Below are 15,007 nucleotides of genomic sequence, written 5' to 3' on the forward strand. Positions count from 1 at the left end.
ATTACAACAAGGTAATTAATTAGTTTATTTCTTTTTCCAGATGGCTGTATATTTAAAATGAAATCTGTTGCTTAGGGTTTTCTTTTTAACCCAGCTGTCTTTAACTAATTAGTTTTGATATTTTTCTCTGTGCAGTTCAGACATGAAAATCAATATGAAGCTTTGACTCTACTTTATGATGTTTATATGAATAACACAATTCACTTTTTTATCCTAAATATTGGTCTAAATAAAATCATGTTTTATAAATAAAAAAGGAAATGTTTACAAGACCAAGGGAAGACAATGAGCTAAGTTCAATAGAATACCTTAGCAAGATAAGGTAGACCAAGTGGATTTATAGTAGGTTTCAAGGCCATAACAAACATTGGAGATAGTTAGAAATAGCAGTCCACAGATGTGCAAGGAGATGGGGTAGAAGGACAAAGAGATTCTAGTGGTCACCAACAAGGTAGTTAATGAATGGGAGAACCTTAGCACACGCAAGGATATACATGCAATTTATCTTGAATACCAGTATGTAATTAGTAAAGGTTAAGGATCACCAGGGTATGATCCGTAAAACTAAAGATATCGCATGGTTATGTTTACTTTCTGTTAGTACAGTAATTGATATAGAACAATTGTAAAAATCTATGGTTATGGTAACAATCAGCAAAGGATGAAATTGAGCAATCAAGCTCTACATGATTTACAGATGACACAGAATCAGAAGGGATAGCTTCCAGCTATACCTGCATGACAGATTGAGGATTCACAAAGATAATGAAAAGCTAGAACATTGAGGGAGAATATAATAAATTGAAATTTAGCAGGGGCAAATTTAAAGTCTTAGTTTTTGGTTTAAAAATCAATTTCACAAAGATAAGATAAAGTATGGCTAGACAGCAATTCAACCCAAAAATCTCGGGGATTTTGAGTAGATTGCAAATTTGATATGAGTCTACAGAATGGCAAGAAAACTAATGCAACATGAGACTGCCTTAAGAATTACAGAACATAAGCACTGGAAGAGATCTCAAAGGTCATCTAGTTCAAACTATATCTTACAAAGAACATATTCTACAACATTCTCAACAGTGCTCATCTAGCCTTGATTTACAGAACTCCACTGAAGGAAAATCTATTACCTTACCAGACAGCTCATTACATTTTGGATAATTCTGATTATTAATACATTTTTCCTAACATCAATCACATAAGGGCTTCTTTATAACTTCTACTTATTCCCCTTGGCCTTGGCCGCCCAGAGACTGGGGACAAGGGAGAGGAAAATTCTACTCTCTTCTACTTTGGTCAGACTACCTGTAGGGTATTATATTCAGTTCTGGGCATGGTCTTTTAGGTTGGGCATTGACAAGTTGGAAAGCCTCCAGCTATTATTTTTTTTCTTAGTGTAATAAAATATGAATTGATAAAAAATACTTTTCAACTCAAATTCCATACTACTTTTAATTATTAGTTTATTTTTGCAATTGAGTCTGAGGGAAAACTATGTTATAGATTATCCTGTTTATTTGAAAAGGCTGGTTTGACTTTGACAGACTTAGAAAAGAATGAACCTGACTGAGTGCTACCACAACCACCTTCTCCCTAAAATGAGTGGGAACCCACAACCTTCCAAGGCAGCCTATTTCAGTCTGGATAGCTCAGACTATTAGAGAGTGTTTCTTTTACATCAAGCCTGAATTCTCTTCTTTGCAACTTCCACCTCTCCCTCCCAGTTCTACTTTCTAATGCCAAGTGGACCAAGTCTAATCCTTCTTCCATGTGACAGTTTTCAGTTACTTGAATACAACCATCATGTCTCCCCTAAGTCTTCTCTTCTGCAGGTTAAACATTCCCAATTCCTTTAGCCAATTCTCATATTGTATGGTATAGAGGCCCCTCACCAATCTGATCACTGTCCTCTGGAGGTTTAAATATGTGTTAAGACAATGTGATTTCCTATATATCTTTAGTGTTCATCAAGGGGCTTTGAGGTGGAAGCCTCTACACTGTTATAAGGATAGAGTCCTTGGGTCATGTCAAAAACTAGCTACACCGCATGGCATAGGAGATCAACTGTCACCCCTTCTAGGAGTTGAGTCTGTGTCCTTCCCACTCATATTTACTTCTCCTCCTCTTTGAACTCCCTCAAAGAGTTCAAACAGCCTCTCTTTAGCAGCTGTTGCTGAAGTATCATTTTACCATCAGTTGGATAAACAGTAAAAAAAAACTGGAAAATATATATCTATACTCTCTTTTTGACTGTTAGTACTTGAATGTCTGATTGAGCTACAAAATTAGGGTCTTATTTTGAACCCTAGAAATTGCTTCTACTGTCAGTGATTCATGTGGTGATTGGAAACGTTCCCATGTGGCAGCTTGATTTCCAAAAGGCCTTGTTGGTACATCTGAGAAAGATGAAAAATGACAGTAAAACTAATAATAACTAGATGGAGAGAGAGGGAGACAGAGAAAGAAACAGACAGAAAGAGAGACTGAAAGAGAGAAGGAGGGAGTAAAAGTGGGAGAAGGAGGGAGAGGAAGAACTAAGGACTAGGGAAAAGAAGTGAGGAAAAGGGAGCAAACTAAAAGATAGTATATATTTATCCTTGTGGACAACTTGAAAATTGAATTATTTAAAGGACAAGAAGAAAGTCATGATTTAATTTAATTGTTCTATTAATTTTCTATTCTATAATGAATAGAAAAATCCTTGATAAAATGATTCTGTTCCTGTTGGGACCAGTTATGAGAATGATGCAACTCCACTCTGGGGAAGTGGTCAGGCCATATCTCTGAAGTTCAGGTAGTTTGCTAAAAGACCTTGTAATATCAAATAGTCAACAAGGATTTATTCAGTACCTATTATATGCAAGGCACTGAATTCAAAGTCAGAAATGAAATAGCCTGCAAGGAATTTACATTTTATTAGAAAGCAAAAAACCTAGAAATCTAAGTGATTTGTGTTTAGCATTGTTCCTTTGCTATTACTCACAATGATCCTATTTAAACAACTTTGGTTAGCCCTTAGACTCAAAAATATGACAAGGGTAGTTACCACCCTTGAGGAGTGTAGGGGAGATGACAAACAGCTGGGGAAAAGATGTTGTATTCAGAGCTAGAACCCTGAGTTCTATTAGCTCTAAGGTAAGGTAGGTAATTCTTCATTCCTCTTCTCATTTGCTTAAGATGTGACCTTTAATTTAAGTCACATAGCCATTTGGTTCTTTTGTTGGTGTATGGTGTGAGGTGTCGGTCTAAACCTAATTTTGGTCAGACTACTTTCCAGTTTTTCCAGGGCTTTTTGTCAAATAGTGCCTTTCCCAGTAACTGGGGACATGGAGTTTATCAAACACTGTTACTGGGTTTATTTCTATATGTTTTGTATATAATTTGTTTCTCTCTCTCTCTCTCTCTCTCTCTCTTTCTCTCTCTCTCTGCCAAATTGTTTATATGGTTACTGATTTATAACACAATTTGAGATCTGGTACTGATAAATCTCTTTTCTTCTCACTTTTTTCATTATAGCCCTTGAAATTCTTGACCTTTTGCTCCATCATATGAATTTCATTATTATTTTTTCTAGCTTAATGAAATACTCTTTTGGGAATTTGATTGGTATAGCACTGAACACATAAATTAATTTAGACAGTGTTGTCATTTATGTTATATTGGCTCTACCTACCTATGAACAATTAATGTTTATTTTTTTAGGTCTTTGCTTATATTTTTTCCAAGCGTTTTATAATAAGCAAATGAAAATGTCTGAGTTCAATGATATTGTGAAAATAAGGTAATTTGGGCATTTAAAAACATTTTTATATCTGGAAAGCTAAAATAAAATTAAAAAGGAAGAACTAAAGGGTTAGAGGCTGTCACAGACAAAAGCTAATTATATTCTCCCTATATTAAAACTGTGTCCAAATGATGCTAATGCTGATGTGTCTTCTTCCTGCAGAACATTTCCTTTAAAAGTGCCTCCTCTCTATCTATCTATACTAATCTCCTCATAAATACTTTGGATTAATAGAAACATTTTTATTCCATCTTACCTACTTCTAGTGTCTATCTTGATTCCAATAAATCTACAATATTATAACTTAAAAAAAATCTTCCTACTCAAGAATGACTTGTCATTCTTTGTCTCACCAAGCTTCAATGACTCTTTCTTGCTTTCTCTATCCAGTTTAAACTATTTACATCACCCTTAGAGGGCAGTTCTGGAATCAAAAGGCCAGGGTTTGAGTCCTAGGTGGTGAGCTCTATGAACATGGGCAAATCACTTCCTCTCTCTGGGCCTCAGTTTCCTTATCCAACCAGATAATCTCTAAGGTCCCTTCCAACTCAAAATGTCATGATCTTGTTACACAGCTCTTTGATTTACTATTCTTATTTTATTCTGGTCAAAGAAACCTTAGTTCATTTAAAGTTTTTTCCTCCAGTTTTATTTCCTTCCACTATATCTTTTTCCATACTATCCTTTAGAAACAGAAAAGATCTCAAACCAGCCTTGCTGCTATCACTCAACATCTTCAACCCACAGAAAAAGTACCTATATTTCTCTCCAGGAAATCTACCCTGATTAATCTAAAGAAAATGTCAAATAAGATCAAGGTATGCAGCCTTGGCCATATTTTATTCTACCTTGGCAAGCCAAGCAGCAATCAAACAAACCCACCTGTAAACAAAGTTAGTTTTGCTGTTTTCTTCTTAACATGCACATTCCTTGTGGGGAAATGATCTATATCGTTTCCTAATTTAATATTTCAAAATTTTTTTTAATTTTATCAGTAGCAATATTTATTCCACTGGCAGAGACTGAAGCCCCTCCACATTCATCCATGATTTGCCATAGGCAAAATATAATATATGATCATGCAGGGGGTAAACTTCTGATAAAACAGCCTCTTTGAAATTGCTAGGTCTGGTTTTCACATTATAGTTCATTTGATGAGCCTGTGCTCTAAGTCCTTCTAGTTTTGTAGGACCTGCTAGAGCAAAAACTCAGTTGGCAGTCTTCAACATCCCAGGGTCACATTTACAGTAAGATGAGACATCAGGATGAGACTTTAGTGATGATACTGAAAAAAAATGGTATTTTCTATTTCAATTGATCTGTGATCCCACTGAGTATTATTATATCTTAACTCACCCACACATCTAATCCCACGTGATTATCTATGCCATTTCATATATCCTTCCTTGAAAATATATTCAATAGGTATAAAAAAAAGATTGGCATCTATTTTTTTTTGGTTTTGTTTTTGTTTTGTTTTGTTTTGACTTCACTTCCTGGCAAAATTACTGAATGCATTATTAAAGGGATAGTTAAACGACCTTTACAAAAAGAAGGAATCACAAAGAATCATCACGACTTCTCTTTTTTTTTTTGACAGGTAGATAAGAGAGATGCTATATATAGATTTTAGCAAAACATTAGATGAAACCCCTCAGGCTATCCTCTGGACAAGATAGGGAGATGTGGAACAGATAACAATCTGGTTAGGTGGATTCAGACCTGGACCAGACCCAAAGAGTAGTCATTAATGGTTCAATGTCAGCTGGGAAGGAGATCCCCAGTGTGATGACTCAGTGATGTGTACTTGGCCTTGGGCTTAACATTATTATCAATAACTGGATAAAGGTTTTGATGACATGCTTATGAAATTTTCAGATGACACAAAGCTAGAATAGAAAACGGACATGATAGATGTCAGAGTTGGAAGAAAGAAAGTGAATAAATTGGAGGTGTTAGGCCTGGAAAATATTAGGCTTATGGAGAAGCATTAGAATGTCTCCAATCATTTTAAAAGCTCTTATATGGAATATGGGTTAGACGGGGTCATTAGAAACTTATTCTATTTGGACTTAAAGGAGCAAAACTAATAACATCAGAGAAAGTTTCAGACTGACAGATTTTAGCACAATTTTAGGGGAAAAAAAACCTTCCTAAACAATAGAGCTGTCTAAAAGTTCAATGGGTTTCCTGAAAAAAGTAATGGATTTTCCATCACTAGAAGCCTTCAATTTAAGGCTGGATGACTTCTTGTCAGAAATGTTGTGAAGGAATTTCCTGATCAGGTAATTAGTTGGACTAGATGATCTCCAAGATCCTTTCCAACTCTGACATTCCATAATAGCTCAAAAACTTATCCTTTCTTGGTTTGGCTATTATAATTGCCTTCTCACTGTTTTTCCTCTTTCCTGGATATCCCATCTTTATTCTATGCCTCATATTTTGCCCAAGGCATTCTCCTAAGATATTTCTATTATCACACCACCCTTCTCAAAAAAAAAACAAACACCAGAACAAAACAAACAACTTGTTCTTTCTTACTGAATAAAATATAAATCTCTTACTGGTATTCAAGGCCCATGCTGATCAAATTCTTCCAAACCCTTCCCTCAAAACCCTTCCCTACACTCTCATAAACAATAGTTTATAACAGTTTTTAACCTCTGTTGAATTTTTTACTTTTTTTTACTACCCATGCAGAGCATGTCATAATTTCTTTGATGGAGGGGCTCCCAGTCTGATGAAGTCTAAATACAGTATTGGCCATCGACACTCTTGTAGAAACATTCTGCAGAGTCTGGTTAGGGAATCCCCTTAAATGCAAGGCATTTTGCTGAGGTTGAAGCAGATCCTATAGTATCCTCCTGACTGACACTGGACATTTGTACAAGAGCAAATGCATCTTGTCAACTTAACCTCAATTTTTTACCAATATGCATAAACATTATCTTAATATATTATGCAGCTCTTTTAACCTTCACAGCAAATCCACTTGAGCCTAACATGTGTGAGCATTAATACAGAGCACTTTTCTCTTTGGATTTAGATGTCCATTCTGCAGTTACAGAAATATGTGTTCAGAGAAAAGAAAATTGAAAAAGACTTTTTGTGGGGTGTGTTGTTCCTTTCTTTTTCTTTCTGTAGGGGGAGCATTTCTCCCTGAATATATTTTATCTCCTCTTCTAGAGCCACCTACTATTAAGCAATGACTTTCTCAAACATATGGTGATTTCTTGATTGAAAAATCTGAAAAAACAAGAAAAAAAATTAAAAATAAAGATAAAAAATATGGGGAGAGAGGAGTGCAGTGGATAGAGCGTTGACCCTGGAGTCAGGAGGACCTGAGTTCAAATTCGGCCTCAGACACATAACACTCATTAGCTGTGTGATTCAGGCAAGCCACTTAACCCCAATTGCCCTCATCAAAAAAAAAAAAAAATCTGGCCTACGACCAAAATCATGTAGTGGAAGCCAATTAAACACAGAACTTATCTAACTAGCATAGAATCACAAAGTTATAAGAATCTAAAAAAAATCACAAATAACAACTTTGCCTTGCATTTAACTCCATTTAAACCTTGAGGAAACAGGAGATTGCATAACTTCCCTTGGTAACATATTCCAATATCTCAAAATTTTTTTAAAGAGGAAATGTCTTTTGTATATGCTAAATTTGTACAGCTGTCTTTTTAATGTGCATTTAGTGGATGTAGTTAACAATTAATTCATTCAGGCATTTACTATGTATAAATAGCAAAATATCAAGCTATACCACTATCCAACAAAATTGTCCTTCAAATAATTGGAGGCTATTGCACAGTTGGATTCTCTCTCAATTTTTCTTTCTTCAAATGAAATTATAAAATTTATTAGGTTATCCTTAAGATACCGATTTCTCTAATTTATATGCTTTTATTATTCCCCTTAGACATCCTCTAAATATTTCATTTGGAGTATAGTAATTTTTTTGTTTTTTAGGCAATTGGGGTTAAGCGACTTGCTCGGGGTCACACAGCTAGTAAGCGTCAAGTGTTTGAGCTGAGGCCCCATTTGAACTCACGTCCTCCTGACTTCAGGGCCAGCGCTCTATCCACTGTGCCCCTAGCTGTCCTGGAGTGTAGTAAATTTGATGCAACATTTTAATCAAGGTTCAGTGCTGAACAGAAACAATTGTTATGCGATATAAACATGCTGAAGAGTAGTATTTATATTATACTTCCAGATTCTATAATGTGGTGAGTTATTAAACTATATCTCTAATTGCTGATTCATATTCAGCTATGATTTGCTAAGATTTCCAAATCTCCACAAAATCAGTCTTTTCCCATCTTATATATATAGAGTTACTTTCCTCCTCAGTACTTCAAATGCAGGATTAGAAATCTAGAGCTCGAAGGAAGCCATTTAGCACAACCCTCTCATTTTACAGATAAGGACACTGGGACCAAGGCAAATTAAGTGACTTACCCAAGGTCAGACAAGTTCTAAGCATCAGAGATGGAACACCAACCCAAATCTTGTGACGATAGACCCAGTGTGTTTTTTCTACTATGCCACACTGACTCAAAATCCACTGTAACATTTTTATGTACTTGTTTTTCCAGCTAATCATGGCCAATTTCCATTTAAATTATAGATCTTTGTAGTACTAGATCCTCCATCAACTTTGGGTTGTCATAATATCTGGTAAGCACATTTTTCTTGTGCAAGTTTTAACAAAAAATATGGAGTAGAGGCATCTAGGTGGTACAGTGTACAAAGAGCTAGACCTGGAGTCAGGAAGGCCTGGGTTCAAATTCAGCTCAGATGTTTATTAGCTGTGTGACTAACTTAACTTATTCCTTCCTATAATATACTAAAGTCTAATTAGTAATAATAATAAAATAATAATAGCTAGCACTTGTGTAGCACTGTAACATTTGCAAAGACCTCTACAAATATTCTCATTTTATTCTCACAACCCTGGGAGTTAAAGGCCATTATTATCACCATTTCACAGATGGTTAAACTGAGGCAGAGAGACAAAGTGACTTACCTGGAGTCACACAGATAAGTATCTGAGGCTGGATTTAAATTCAGGTCTTTCTGAATCCAGATCTAGTGCTCTATCTACTATGTTACTTAGAAATCCTATTTTTTTTATAGATATGAATTGAAGTTCCCTGTGAAGTTTTAGCCTGAGATATAGGAGTTAGGGTTATCAAACTGCAATACAAACATTATTATATTCTATTTCCTAAAAATATTACTAGCCTAGGATCACAATTAAAGGCAGCTTGCAGAAGTGAGGGCCATCTATCCTGACAGTTCTAAATACTTATTAAAGTTTAGTCAACATGAAAAAAGAATGTTCACTTATCCCCTTTTGAAAAATTGATTAGGACTATGGCTTCCACACTTTTTTGATCATGTACCCTCATCAACTAAAAGTTTTGAGCATGTACTCCAATTATATGCATATACTTATTAATAAGTTATACACAGGTAGTACTGTAACATGTGCATTATAAAATACACAAAATATACATTAAAAGGGATGAGATAAAGATGAAATAATATTTGATCCTAAAGCCAACAGAGAACACCTGAAATTCGGTGAGTAGAGGAGCAATATGATCAAAACTTCACTTTAGGAAAATTAATTGGGAGTTACATGGAGGATGAATTGCAGAGGGGAGAGACTTGAGGCAGGGAAAGCAATTAGGATGCTTTTGCAATAGTCCAAATGGGAAGTGATGAAGCCCTAAAACAGGTCTGTGGTCATTGAAGTAGAGAGGAGACAGATATGAGAGATCTTGTTGAAACAGAAATGGCAAGATTTTGAAAATGACTAGATACGTAGCATGAGGAAAAGTGAGGAATCAAGGACAATGCTGAAGTTGTGAACCTGGGAGATTGTAAAGGTGGTACTGTCATCAATGAGAACAGGGAAATTCAAAGGAGAGGTGGGTTTGTGAGGAGGGGGAGATAATATAATCACAACTTATCCAGATCTGCTCATCATATACTACTCAGTCCCATCAAAATTAACTACATAGTGGGGAGAGGGAGGCTTACTTACTGGTCCCATCCAAGTGCAGTCTGCCCACCAAGGGGTGTCTGTGTGTGTGTGTGTGTGTATGTGTGTGTGTGTGTGTATGTACAAATGACAGGATGTGGGGAGCCCAAAGGATTGGAATTTTGCCTGTGCAGCTGCTGTAAGTCTGGTGGGAGGGGGAAGAGCAGGGAAATGTTGAAGGGGGCATTGTTGATGTGTTGGAGACAAGCCCAGTTGGCCATGGGTTAGGGGAAAGTGGGATGTAACCTATCTTTCCACCCTCTGATTGGTTGTTCACACGTCTTGGGGTCAAGCCACAGACCTTTGGGTGTCATTCCATAGCTCCCCAGGGAACACTAGCCCCCATTTTGGAAACTATTGGATTAGCAAGCTAACAGGTTCATAAATGGTTTAACTGCACAAACTCTTTCACTGAATAAGTCATAAAATCCTAGAGTTGGAAGGGACTTTAGAGGCCATCTAGTTCGACTCATTCCTGAAAAGAAAAACCCTTTACAACATATCTGACAAGTGGTCATCCATCTTTTGCTTGATGACCTCCAGGGAGGGCAACCCTTTCCTCTCAAGGCAATCTGTTCCACTTTGGGATAGCTCTCATTTTAGGAAGTTTTTCATTTTAATTCAAATATAAGACTTTATATTCCTATTAAATTTCATCTTATTAGATTAGACCCAATGAGCTAACTTGTCATGGTTTTTCTGGATCCTGACTTAAGAGCCAAGACCTTACCTGTCCCTCTGAGCTTGGGGTCATCTGAGAATCTGATGAGCATGCTCTACACATCTTCATCTAAATCAATGATATCATGAAGGGCCAAGCACTGATCCCTAGGACAGTCAACTGAAAATATCCTTCACATCAAATCATTAATGACAATTCTTTGGGTCTAGTCATTCAATTAATTCTGAATTTATCTAATTATACTATTGACCAATTCATACCTGCCCACTTTTCCACAAGAATGGCATAAGAAACTTAGTCAAATGTTTTGCTAACTCTAGGCAAACTATATCTAAAGCATTCTCTTAAATGAAACATTCAGTAACGCTGTCAAAAATGAAATGTTTAGTCTCATCTGACCTGTTGTTAATAAAGCCATGATGACACTTTGTGATCACATTTTCCTCTTCTACATTTTTCAGAAACCATACTATTTAGTAATATATTCTAGGACTTTACTTGGAATTGAAGTTAAGTTCATAAACCTATAGTCTGAAGAGTGTTCTCTCTCCTTTTTATGATAATTAGGCCACCATTGTCATCCTACATCATGGCACCTCCCCTGTTTTCTATCATCTTTCAAAAATGAATGACAGACACTTAGTAATCACATACATCAGTTCTTTAAGTACCTTGGGATGTAATTCATCTGAGCCAGGTGACTTGAATTAATCAAGGGCAATTTGCTGCTCTTTTAAAACTTGCCTTATTTATTCTGAATATCCATTTATATAGAGTATCAATTTGCCATTTCCAAAAGAAATACCTAGAATTTTGTAAAATACTAATTACAAACGGTATTTGCACTCAAGGGTAATTATTTACATAGGAGTCACATGAATAGCACTGATTAATTATAAAAAGATATTTTCATCTAATGGAATGTATAAGAAGAGCTGCAAAGGAATAAGCACTACTAAGAAATCATGCTGACATGTTCTTTTCAACTGAAGTAATATATTTTTAGAAGATATTTTATTTGACCTTTTAACATTAGGTATAATCTTGTGGGTGAAATTTTTAAACACCTAGACTTGCTTATCAGAGGCATTTAGCGTATTTCCTATTATCTACTAAATCCTGAAAAATTCCCAGGTGATTGCACAAAAAAACACATTTCTCAAGGAAAATGGACCATACATGAGCAATTATATTATAAGTCTTTAATAATAACATTATTATGAACTGAGTTTCATGTATCCAGTAAAAGCAGAAGAAAAAGTTCTGGCAAAACACTTATTTGTACCTGAATGTATGAGGAACTCTGGCACAGAGGAAAGTGTATTTTGAAAGCCTCAGCTTGGTCTTTTTTTTTTTTACAAGTCTTTGCATTTCAATAAGCACTTACTCTTGGAAACTGGAGTATATTACTGTACTGTACGATCTTCACACTATTCCCCATAATCTGCATGATATGGAGCAATGACAGGCAAGCAAGAATGCTCACAACAGGTGTGGGTAATGCCAATAGTGTCCAAAGTTTAACTATGTTATGTATTAATTTATAGATAACACACTGTTTTTGGATTCCTGAAGATTTGATGTAAATTTGATTTTGTACTATAATGTGTTATAATTCACAATTGTATAAGAGACTGGTACTTTATTGACACTAGTTTCAGTAAAATAGTTCTTTTTAGAAAACCTGATTTTTTTCAAAGTCATGCTGTAGAGGAATGAGTGCTGAACTAGGTAGTCAGGTGAGATCTATATTAGAATCCATCTTTTCTTATTTCCTGTAGTACCAGGCTTGGAGTCAGGAAATGAGTTCAAATCTGTCCTCAGATACCTACTAGCCATGTGAGTTTGGCAAATCATTTAACCTCTGTTTGCCTCAGTTTCCTCTTCTGTAAAACAGGGATAATAGCATCTATACTTCGGAGTTGTTATGAGGATCAAATGAGATAACTGTAAAAATTCTTAGCAAAGCATCACATACTAAGCACTATATGTTAGCTATTATTTTTGTTATTATTATTATTATTACTACTACTTAATTATATCTTAACCTGTTTCCTTCTCAATAAGTCAGAGATAATACTTGAAGTAACTACCTCACAGGGCTGCTGTAAAGGGTACATATATAGTGTTTTAAACCTTAAAGCATCATATAAAAAATTGTTATTATTCACAATTCTTCAGTAGTTGCCTTGAAGGTGTATTTGGTGTAGTTTCTATTTTCTTCCATATTTCTTAGTGTCAGAAATGTCTTGGGCTGTCCCCAGGACCTCTGATTTTCCCTTTCCAGAAGCTGGATTAGTGGTATATCTAAGCACCAATCTTTGAAGATTATAACTGTTGTGAGGTCCCTATCTATTTATTTCTTCCCCCAAGGAAACATTCTTCAGTAGAACCTCAATTCACTACTGAAACAATATTTCCCTCTTTTTTTCTTCCTGTTCTTATTGATTTAACTGGGTATTCTCCCACTTGAGATATTTGGTTATTTCTGACTGTTTCTCTTATGTATCCTATTCCTCACTTTCTGACTCCTTCCCTTTGATAGAAATTTCTTTGGGTGTTAGTCTTCAAAGTTGTTTGAAACCTCTTCCAACTATGGACAATTTGCATTTCATTCTGTATATAGTGACTTCTTGGAGAAGAGGGAACAGAACTAGCCCCAAATGAATGCCAGTCCCCCTTTCTTCAAGTTTAGTGGAGTTTAGCTGAGCCATACATTACACTCATCCTGGCATCCTGCTCCAGTTCTTTGAGTATTGTTGTAGCACACACTACTGCCATGCTGAAGTCCTAGGCAGAGGAAGCTCCTGCTTTATTTTATAGATCTCTGAGGGAAAGCGAGGGGAGAAGGCAGAGTTGAATTCTCCTAAAAGCTCAGGGTTGGCTTGTGTAGCCCTGCTGAAGCCTGGTGGCAGGAGAGGGTACTGAATGAGAATTTTAGGTGTTAAGGGATTAGTCTTCTTTGCTGTGCACTGGGTTTTTATGTTGTTGGGGTTTTTGGTGTCTTAAAGTGTGGAAACAGATGAAATTGATTTATCATTTGGGCATAATTACTATTTTGGAGAGGTTTGAGAGGTTGTGAGGATCAGAGGCAATGGTGAATCCCCCATCGTGTTGTTCACATGACCCAGAAATATATTTATTCTGAGATATTATTAAATTGATTCTCTGTGAATAACCAAACTGTTGAATTGGTAGAGCAAATGTGAAAATCAGTACCAATTCTGAAACAAAAAGATAAAAATGAGAAGAAAATACAGCAATGCAATTACAACTTCAACTTGATCAATTCACAAAAGCTATTAATTCCATAGAACAGGAAATTTTAAATGAAAAAAAAATCTTAACATGTGCTAAGATCATTTTCTACAGAAGTTTAATGGATGTAAAGAAATCACCATAACAAGAAGGCTCAAAGAGCCTACAGTCTTAGTATGCAAATACTTGATCTTCTTGACAATTAGAAGGTAGTTGAGAGCAACATGAGTTTAGAGTATAAGTTTATTGTCAAAATCTTATGGAAGAAGGTTGTAAAAGACATTGAGCACTATTACCTCATAAAATAGAAACAGTAGAAGGGAAAACAAGTTTCCAGAAGGCTCAATGTGAGAATCAATTAAGGCATATTGTTACAAAAGCACTGAAGGATGAAATTGGAATAAGGATAACAAATAGATTAACAATGGGAATATATGTCAAGATTTCCATAACAATCTATTTTTCTACCAATAATAGTTACCACCACATTTCAATTCTAATGTCAGGACATCAAATATATTGCACGAGGAAGTAGAAATGCTACATAAAAAACCACAAAGCTGTGAATATTAGCTAGACTAGACTAAATATACCCAAAAGAGTTTTGTGCCAAACTCAATAAAATTTTGAGGTCAACTCTTAAGATATTTGAAAGGGGAGAATAGTTAATGATTAGAAAAATTATGAAAATTATTATTCCTGAAAAAGTTGATTTAGAGAACATAAATAACTGCTGACCTTCTCATTTCTGTAAAATAAAGATTATGAACATAGTCTGCCCTATTAAGAGCATCCTTGATAAAAATGAGAAAAAATAAGGCACACTTTTCACAACATCTACACCAGGTCACATTTTTTCAGTCAAATAAATGACTGAGTATAAGATCCCAATATCATTTGTTGATTATTTTTTTAAAAAGAGCACATTAAGTCATCATAGCAAAATTCAATACATCTACCAATATTCCTTGAAAGATTTAATAATATAATATAATAATGAACCATTGGTCATTAATGTCAAATGAGGAATAAACAAAGAGCCATATACTCACTGAATGTGTTTGCCACTATCATGGAGAGATATCTAGAATAGAGTCTAAAAGGAATGGGGATTATCTATGGATGCTGAGATCCTGCAGATGTTCCTGCAAAGTGTATGGCACTGTGATTATTGTATCATTCCCTAGAACAATGAGGAACCTCCTAAAAGAGATAATAATAAAAC

The sequence above is a fragment of the Vombatus ursinus genome, unplaced genomic scaffold, assembly GCF_900497805.2.
Source record: "Vombatus ursinus unplaced genomic scaffold, bare-nosed wombat genome assembly UNPS02011767.1, whole genome shotgun sequence".
NCBI classification, from domain to species: Eukaryota; Metazoa; Chordata; class Mammalia; order Diprotodontia; family Vombatidae; genus Vombatus; species Vombatus ursinus.